We start from the raw sequence: 10,654 nt of genomic DNA on the forward strand, positions 1-10,654 counted from the left end.
GGCCAACATACCATTAGCTTTCTTCACTGCCTGCTGTACCTGCATGTTTACTTTCAGTGACTGGTGTACAAGGACACTCAGATCTCGTTGCACTTCCCTTTTTCCTAATCTGACACCATTGAGATAATAATCTGCCTCCTTGTTCTTGCCACCAAAATGGATAACCTCACATTTATCTACATAATACTGCATCTGCCATGCATCTGCCCACTCACTCAACCTGTCCAAGTCACCCTGCAACCTCCTAGCATCCTCTTCGCAGTTCACACTGCCACCTAGTTTTGTGTCATCTGCGATCTTGCTAGTGTGACATAGCACAATCCCGTTTGCTAATGTTACATAGCGCAATCCCGTTGTTAAAATATCCTCAGAAAAATATTTATGAACTGTGAACAAATCACAATAGACAATAGAATAGAACTCTCATTCATTTCCCACTAAAGTCATATAGGCTTGGATACAGCACCCAAACACCGGCCCACTGTTTGTGCTGAACATCAAACATTAATTTTTATAGTTATCGTATCCCTATGTAATTTTATTCTTCCCACATTTTATTCATCTCTCCCTTTCTCACATCTGCACATTAAGGGCAGTTCACCTCCTGCCTAGCACAACTTTGAAATGTGAGAGGAAACCACAGCGCACAGACGAAATCCATGTGGTTACAAGGAGGACTTACGGCATGGTGGCGCAGCAGTAGAGTTGCTACCTTACACTGCCTGAGACCCGGGTTTGATCCTGACTATGGGTGTTGTCTGTACGGAATTTGTAAGTTTTCCCTATGACCATGTGGGTTTTCTCCGGGTACTCCGGTTATCTCCCATATTCCGAAGACATACAGGTTCGTAGGTTAATTGGCTTTGGTAAAATTGTAAAATTGTCCCTGGTATTTAGGATAGTGCTCTTGGGGTGTATGGGGTGATCGCTGGTCAGCGCGGACTCAGTGGGTTGAAGGGCCTGTTTCCGCAGTAATTCTAAACTAAACTAAACTAAACTAAATTTGTAATCTCTATTCTAGTAACTTTGGAGGTCAGGATTGAACCAATATCTTTTGCACCGGGAAGCAGCCGTTCTACCAGCTGTGCTACAGGGACACCCATTAGCATCATTTAATACTCGACAGCCAACATTTTTCTAAAGTTACTGATTGGACTGAACATGCCCCAATACTGCCATTTCAATTTGTATATTTATCCAATTCATTTTTGACAGAATTACAGATCTGAATATCGTTGTCTAACAATTGGATTTAATTGTGTTTTGTACATGTACACATAGGGCTAATTCGATCCCTGCAATACATCATGAGGCGGGCAGAAATACCTAAGGAAGAGGTGCCACAAATTTATCAGAAGCTGTGGATTTAGGCTGGTCTTGTTTGGAATATGGTAAGTTTCATACAAGACCAGCCTAAATACAACAGCTTCTAATAATTTGTGGCGCATGCAACCGAATTGTTAATTCATAGTATTGCTATTGCACAGCACACAAACGGGAGAAATCCATAAGAATGATTTTTTAACGTCAAACTTCACCAACTCAGTGTTTTCAATGGGTTCCAGAATGGCGATTGAGGCTAAAACAACACAATTGTGGTGTAATGAAAGTGGGAAAAATCAAATTTCCCGGCACCAGTTTGTGACTTTTCCTGCTCATTTCTGGCTGAGGTATGTGACTTTAGCCTGCAGTCAATTTTTTTTCTTCATCTTTTGGGAAGGGCTTCCTTTGGAGGCCCTTCACAATGTTTGTTTACTGCATGAGTTTCTGTGAAATGCAGAACCTCACCACAAAGGATTGGACCAATACTTCTGCACGAGGTCCACCTGGGGGAAATCATACAAGGAGCACAGACTCTGATTGCAAATATACGTGTGTGGGATGCAGCCAAACGTATCTGTATATCCCATTTCTAATTGCACTTGAGAAGGCTGTGGTGAGCTGTCTGCTTGAACCTGTGCAACATGTGTGGTGAAGATACTCCTGCAGTGCTATTAGATCAGAACCCTGCCTATTACACCAATGATAAAATGAGAGACAATGATGAAGGACTGCATAGCATTATTCACTTTCACTGCACATTGGGACCCACGAGAACTCCTCTTCCTATTTTTGTTTAATTATCCACCACAATTTACTATTGCAGGGCTTTCATCCTGTCCACTGGTTTTGGATCAATTAACTTTGTTTATAGAATGCTCCTCCTGCTGTGAGACATACCGGCAGCCCTAGGTTGTGACTGCACTCGGCTGGCAGCTCAGTTCAAGATCACCCTGGTGTGCCTCCTGGCGATGCTGTTCTATGGTTGCCTGTGAATGACGTTTGGGCCCCTGGAATGATGGTAAAATGGTGAACTGAGGGCAAAGATGAGCCAGAACTGTGTTACATCCATGAGGCTCACAGTGCCTTGTGGGCATTCAGCCTTAAGTCAGTGGATCTGTTCTGAATCTATCCCACTGAGCACAGTGATAGTTTCATACAACAGGACGAGGAATGTCCTTCGACAAATAGTTGACCCCGTCTTAACCAGTTTGGGGCGACATGGTGGTGCAGCGGTAGAGTTGCTGCCTTACAGCGCCAGAGTCCTGGGTTCGATCCTGACTATGGGTGCTGTCTGTATGGAGTTTGTACGTTCTCCCCATGGCCACGTGGGTTTTCTCCTGTTGCTCCGGTTTCCTCCCACACACCAAAGACGTACAGGTTTGTACATTAATTTGGCTTCAGTAAAAATTGTAAACTGTCCCTGGTCTGTAGGATAGTGCTAGTGGACAGGGATCGCTGGTTGGCGTGTACTCGGTGGGCCGAAGGGCCAGTTTCAGCACTGTATTTCTAAACTAAACTAAACTAAAGTAATAACCAAAAGTCATAAAACTCAAGATGCTGGAACGGAAATTAAAACAGAAAAAGCCAGAAACATCTCTGCAGATCCGGCAGTGTCTGTGCATGGTGAAACAGAATTAATGCCTCAAGTCAATAACTTTTCATCAGAACGGAAGAAGTGAAAAAACAAGCATGTTTGAAATTGCAGAGTGGTGGAGAGAACACCTCAATTCAAGGAGTATTGATTATGTGGTGGAAGCCATGGTTGTCCAGGTGACAATTGCTCTTGTGTCTGTTTAAGGTACAGGAATGAATGATAGTTAATAAAAGCTGGTCAATCTGATTGAGTGTAAATACTGCAGCAGAGGATGAATGAGGGCCATGGGAGAGAAAGTAAACCAACCTGCTGGAACTGTGAGATACTGAATACTATAGTTACTGGAAATCTGAAATAAAAGAGAATATTGGAAGTTACGTTGATATGATCTTACATCAGGTCTGGTAAGTCCTGACACAAACTGGAAAGTTTAATATTGAGCTCCAAGGACAATGAGGAGAAAGATGAGTGTTAGTTTTTAGTTTTGGAGATACAGCTTGGAAACAGGCACACCGAGTCCTTGTCCACCATCGATCACCTGTTCACACTAGCTTTATGTTATCCCACTTTCTTATCCACTCCTTATACATTGGGGCCAATTAACCTACAAACCAGCACTTCTTTGGGATGCACCCACAGGAAGCACATGTGGTCACAGGGAGAATATGCAAATGCACACAGAGAGCACCCAAGGTTCAGGATCAAACCCGGGTGTCTGGTGCTGTGAGGCACTACTGAGCCGCCCACTCTGCACCAGTGAGGTGCTGTTCCTTGACCTTATGTTAGGCTTCATTGGAGGCTAAAGGCACCAAGGTCAGAAAGTGAGTGGGATGGATTAGAGTGACAGGCACCCAGAAGCAAAAAATAACCCTTTTGGATTGAATTGAGGTGTTCTGAAAACTGTCATCTGACCTCCATTTCATTTCCCCAGTTGAGAGGATTCTACATTGTAAATACGAAAAGCGGTGAAGCATAAGTAATTTTCTGCTTCACCTGAAAGCTGTAGAAAGAAACCATAACCTGATGTTAGTTTGTGAAGTTCTGATCCAGCAGAAGGTGTGAGGAGGTATCTGAGAATAGATGGTTGGCCTCTGTAAAGTTGAGGTAAGTTCACCAAAATGTAATAATAACACCATGCCATAGGCGGCTGTGGAGGCCAAGTCAATAGATATTTTTAAAGCGGAGATTGACACATTCTTGATTAGCAAGGGTGTCAGGGGTTATGGGGAGAAGGCAGGTGAATGGGATTGAGAGGGAAGATAGATGTGCCATGATTGAATGTCAGAGTAGACTTGATGGTCCAAATGACCTAATTCTGCTCCGAGAACTTATGAACTTATGAACTTTGTCAGTAGCTTTGATAGCAATGTTGTGGTTGGTCTTTGGCGAGAAGAAGTTCGGGGATGGGTGGATTAGAGTGAATAAGGGCTGAAGAAAGTGAAAAAGTAGATTAGCAAGGATGAAGCTAAGTAGATTTCTCTCATGTGCCAGTTTACTTATCGCTTAATCTAGTAGCTGTGCGGTTTAGGCTTCAGCGAGTTAGTATGTGGTGGTGTTACCAAGTCAGTCTTAGTAGACACAAAATGCTGGAGTAACTCAGCGGAACAGGCAGCATCTCTGAAGAGAAGGAATAGGTGACGTTTCGGGTCAAGACCCTTCTTCAGAAATGTCACCCATTCCTTCTCTCCAGAGATGCTGCCTGTCCCGCTGAGTTATTCCAGTATTTTGTGTCTACCTTCGACTTAAACCAGCATCTGCAGTTCTTTCTTACACAAGTCAGTCTTGGTGATGGATATTGAATTCCCTTACTCAGCATAAACTCTTGTCACCCTCAATGCTTTCTACAAATGGTGTTCAATGTGGAGGAGAAATCACCAGGAGTTTTTATAGACCCCATCTGGCTTGATGCCATAAGACTATATCTTACCTGCGGTTGCCATCTTGCAAAATCAATTGGCATCTGCAATAACAACACAACATTCAACAATTTAGACATGATACAAATAGAAAGGATTCAGAAAAAAAGAAGCCTACAGGACTCTGCTCAACATTGCCAACTACCTAAAATGAACATCTTCCATTTATCAGCACGTTCTGCTTTCTATTTAAACCAGTTTTCCATATAACTCGCCAATTTTCCATTAATTCATGAGCTTTCAACTTCTTTAAAGAACAGGGAATTTTATCAAAGGCTGTCTGGTAATCAAAAATCAATTTCATAAACTGGATAGCCTCATCTCCCAATTCAGGAATGCATTCCAAGTAGAAGAGGGACTTTGACCTCTCAAGCTGGCTAGTCTAAGTCTATTTATGTCGTATTTATTTCTTTGGGGTGTTCCTTCAGCAACAAAAGTATATTCAAATGCAAATTGTTTTCCTTAGTTGCTATGGCTTCTGTACATATGTTTTAGAGCAGTGCTCCAATGTGTTTCTCCAATATTTTTGTTGGCTATGAATTCTAGGGCAATTCTCACTTGTTCTTTCGCATACTAGCAATAATACCTGTGCTTCAATGGTCTTCAGGTGCAGCTATGCTTCTTGGTGTTTATAGAGTACGCAAACAGATGAACAACATTCCCTCCCTTCTTTCTACAATAGGAAGTTCTGCTTGGTTTCTCCTCAAATCCTACCCTGGGGTAATCAAGCAAAACTTTAGGGTATCTGTCCAATCTGCATTTATACTATTCATTCCTAACCACTTGTATTCCCTTGATCTTACAGCACAGGGGACCTCCTGCCCATGGCACTTGGCGTTACATGGCTAATTTAGCATGCACAACATTATCTTACTTCTCCAACAGTGCTGTTTAAATTATGGAAGGTATTCTATTCCAAACCAGTTGTCTTTATTTTTAAACTCCGTGATCTCTTCCAGGATGTTTCTCCACAGACTCCAGTCACTCATACCTCAGTGAAGACGACATTAATTAAATCTAACCATTTTAACAAAGTTCTTGCTTGGCTGTGGAAAGTTGTGAGATGTGTTGAGGTCATGAGAGGTATAATATAAATGTAAGCCCTATGTTTCTTTTCAAAATGAGTGTTGGCTGGCTGCTTCACCATCACAGCCAAGTCCCAAGCTCACATGAGATCCACATACACATTTCTAGTAGAGGTCGTTGGATAATGATCAGAAACTAAGACCAAGATTTCTCCTTTAGTCCAGACACGCTGTATCAGCCTGTTGAGCCCCATTGGTGCCCATTTCGAAATCACAGAGTTCAGCATAATCCTGGAACAAAGTTTTGGAGCATTCTTTATTAGTGCCAGATCCACTGCACTTACCCTCTGAGCCATTGGAAATATGTTGTGGAGCCCTTGTTACATTCCCACACAAGCTTCATTCAATATGTTGGTGGTCAGATCATCTTTATGCTTCAAATGAAACAAAAGCAATTTTTGAAACAATTCCCAGTATTTTCAAATATGGATCATGCATTTTCTTTTCCAGTACATTACATTGAGGTAATGAGCTGTCAGTTATGCTAAGTCAAACACCCAGTTACGTTTTGGGCACAGACCAGAAATGTGGACATAATTCCTCCGTAGGTTAAAATGAAACATTAGAAATAGGAAAATGAAAAGAGAGCTATCTTATGGTAATAATAGCCCTGATAAACTATATATTTAAATCACATTGCTGCCTCAAGCATTGGCAAAAAAATCATTCAAAACTCTTTTGCTTTTGTGCTTTTCAGATTATCACTCGAGGCATTTTCATTTCAGCTAAAAACTGTGGTAGTAACTTTAAAAATATTTTCAGTTTTCCAGCTACTTTTTTTTTCAAGCTTATTGGCTCACATCTTGCACACAAGGCCATGTAAAGCTGGGTTCAACCCTTCTCCCCATCAGACATAGCACAGTGTCGCAGCAGGTAGAGCTGCAGCCTTGCAACGCCAGATACCCAGGTTCGATCCTGACCTTCAGTGTTGTCTGCGTGTAGTTTGCACGTTTTCTCTGTGACCATGTAGGTTTTCTTGGGGTTTATCCAGTTTCTCCCCACATTCCAAAAACATGCAAGTATATAAGATAATTGGCTGCTGTAAATTATTATCTGTCATTAATATGAGTCAAGATAATATATGTTTGTGCTAGGACTCCTGAGGAAACATCACAATGTTGATAAATATTTACTGCACCCTTGCAAGGACAGACTATTATCTGTCATTTTACAGATTGACAACAAGCAAATTTATTGTTGACAACCATCAAATCCGTAAATCCAATAATCAGTAAGTGACACAATAACTTTCAGTTTGCGAAATAAGCTACCAACGCAGCAGGTTATGATCTATGGTCAACCAAACAGGTAGCTTATAGTGAACTTAACAACATTGAAAATTGTGCACTGAAAGAAATCTGCTAATTATATTTTCTGGTCACAATTATCGCTTTTTGCTGAATATGGATGTTAATGCAGGCGATAAACTTTCCCAAGACAAGGAATTGGCAATAATATACTAAATGAAAAATTACCCAAGTGTCAGGAGACACAAGAGACTGCAGATGCTGGAATCTGGACCAAAACAAAACTGCCAGAACAGCTCAGCAGGTCAGGCAGCTTCTGTGGATGGAAATGGACAGATAACATTTCGGGTCGAGACTTCATCTGGACAGCGACTGATTTTGTCATTTTCCTATCAGGTAAAAATTCCTAAAGAGATTTATCTGCATTTGAGTATGTTACTTCCCATTTCACACAACAGCTGTTAATAATTATGCACAACAAAGCAAAAAAAGGAGTGTTCGGAACTCAGTAGGTCAGTCAGCATCTGTGGATGGAAATGGAGAGTTGACATTTTAGGTCAATACCCTTCACCTAGACTGATAATTAATCATACGTCCTTGCAAGGGTGCAGTAAATAATTATCACCATTTTGATGTCTCCTCAGGAGTCCTAGCACAAACATACATCTTGACCCATATTACCTGATAAGCAGTAGGCACAAATGGGCGGGAAGAGGGTGACAGAATTAAACTTGAGCACCTAGGTTAAAGCATTCACATGAAAGCTCATTAACCTAAAACAATCATGTTCCTCCCAACAGATGCTGCCTGGCTTACTGTTTCCAGAACTTTCTGTTATTATTTCACATTACTTTACAGATCAACCATGAAACAGTCAGCAGTTTTTATATTTCTCAGTAAAATCCTCAGCCAAGAAAATTAAATTAGATGTATTGTTGAACTGGTAGGCCACATGCGTTTCATGCTGAGAAACCTCAAGAGAGATTGACATGATTTGGTTCAAGCACACCAGATGCACAATAACCTTCCCTCCCCCTCCCGAATGGCATATTCTTGCTCAGTACCTTCTACAAAAGCCAACAATTCTGAAATGAAATTATATGAGATTTCTGGACATCAGTGAATTCAGAGCAACAATTGGCATCCATTCAATCTTACGAAGGCTTTCACTGTAAAGGCGCAAAAAAAAAATCTTTATTGAAATGGCACTTTTCATGACTTTAGGATATCCCAATGTGTTTTTGCAGATTGATGAATGTAAAGTTCTTTTTGGAGTGAAGGTGCTGTTGCACCCTGCCCACAAAGAGCAATGACGTAAATAAAAACAAAAGATTAGAAGCAATTGGAGCAGGAGCAAGCATTCAGCCTCATGAACCCAATTTTCTACATCAACCTTAATATTTCTGTTTTCCCTCCATATCCAACGATTTCTCAAAATTGAGAAATGCATACTTTGCCATCATCCTCCTCTCTCCCACCACCTGCACTGGGTCGAGGTGGCAACTCAGGACAGAGCTGGCCTTCCTGACCAGCTTGTCGAGTCTCTTCCCTTCCGCCGCTGCGATGCTGCTGCTCCAGCAGACCACTCCATAGAAAATGGCCGATGCAACCACCGTGTTGTAGAAGGTCCTTAGGAGTGCTCCCTACACTCCAAAGGACCTGAGTCTCCTTAGCAGATAAAGTCTGCTCTGGCCCTTTCTGTATAGCGCATCGGTGTTTTCAGTCCAGTCCATGAAGGCCAATCCTACTCAACCATTCCTCATATGGCTGCCCCACTACAGGAAGGATGTGGAAACTTTGGAGAGGGTGCAGGTTTGACAAAATGCTGCCTGGATTAGAGGGTTTTATCTAAAAGGAGAGGTTGGACAACTTTGGATGTTTTGATATGGAGAGTTGGATGTTGAGAGGAGACCTGGGAGAAGTATGTAAAATTATGAGAGGTGTAGTTCGGATAGATAGTCAGAACCTTTACCCAGGAAGGAAATATCAAATATGAGCAGGTATATTTATAAGGTGAGAGGGGCAAAGTTTCAAGAAGATGGGTAATGGTTTTTGCAGAGTGGCGGGTGCCTGGAACACGTTGCCAGGGGTGGTGATGGATGCAGATATGATTGTTGTGCTTAAGAGGCTTTCAGATAGGCACATTGTAGATCAGTCACTGAATTCACAGTCCATGTCGGGTTTTACATATGCCGTTCCTGCAAGACGTTATCTTGCACATGTGCAGTACCCGCGGGAGGCATCTTGTTCGAGAGAAGAACAAGAACAAGCATCTTGTTCGAGAAAAGAACAATCTTGGACTGTAACCTTGCATCCTCATGCTCAATAAACTTAGCTTGAAGTTAATAACTTGTTCTTATTCTTGCAACTTCATACATGGTGTCAGAAGTGGGATACTTAGGGCTGCTGGTAACATGAGCAAAGTCCCACCATGTAGCAAAGTCTTTGAAGCATTGACTTGTGAACTGTCTGCTATTGTCTGATATAAGGGTGTGTGGTGCTCCATGAACCGAGAAGTGGCTCCTTAACTCCTCCAGGTGAGAAGAGTGTATGTAGCTGACTGTCATGACATCAAAGCTGTCAACCTCACCAGCATACTGAACCGTGGAACTCCTGGGAGTTCGAGACAGAGTTTCCACCAGGTGCATCTGTTTTCCACATTTGTAAATGAGTGATGGTGTAAGTTTGAAGTCGTGCCGGTGCTGCATGTATGGGATTTTTCAGTATGGTGACCAGGGGCTGGTGGTCCAATTCTCTGGTCACTGGCTTGCCGTAGATGTAATGGTTGAATTTGGAACACGCAAAGACCACCACCAACAGCCCTTTTTCAATTTGAGCATACCTGGTTTCGGTATCAGGTAACGTCCGTGAGGCATATGCTATGGGCTTTCCTTCCTGCAAACATGCCGCAACGTGTCCATATTGAGAAGCATCACAGCTGAGGTGACTTGCTGATGTCATAGTATGATAGAACAGGTGGGCAAGATATATGCCGCTTTAGTGACTCAAAAGCATTTTGCTGCTGCTCATGCCAAGTCCAAACAGTGTTTTTGTGTGTGAGTTGTCGCAGTGGAGCCGTCAGCAGACTATAGTTTGAAAGGAATTTCCCAAGGTAATTGACCATCTCCAGAAACCTTTGCAGAGCAGGGACATCTATTGGCACCGGCATTTCGCTGATTGCTGTTATTTTGGAAGGATTCACTTTGAGGCCTTCACTTGTGAAAACGTGTCTGACATTGCATTTGAGAGGATTGAGCCTCAAGTTCACCTCTCTGGCACAGTTGAGCACTTTTCTCAAATTAGCGTCATGTTTTCCTACGTTCTTGCCTCCGATGAGTATGTCATCGACTATGATCGCACAGGGATATCCAGCGAAAATCTGCTCCATGGAGCGCTGGAACACCTCACTGGCAGAGGTGTCCGAATGGCAACCTCAAAAACCTGTAGCGACCAAAAGAAGTGCTAAAAGTGGTCAGCATCGAAGACGTG

Source organism: Rhinoraja longicauda, chromosome 2, assembly GCF_053455715.1.
Source record: "Rhinoraja longicauda isolate Sanriku21f chromosome 2, sRhiLon1.1, whole genome shotgun sequence".
Taxonomy (NCBI): domain Eukaryota; kingdom Metazoa; phylum Chordata; class Chondrichthyes; order Rajiformes; family Arhynchobatidae; genus Rhinoraja; species Rhinoraja longicauda.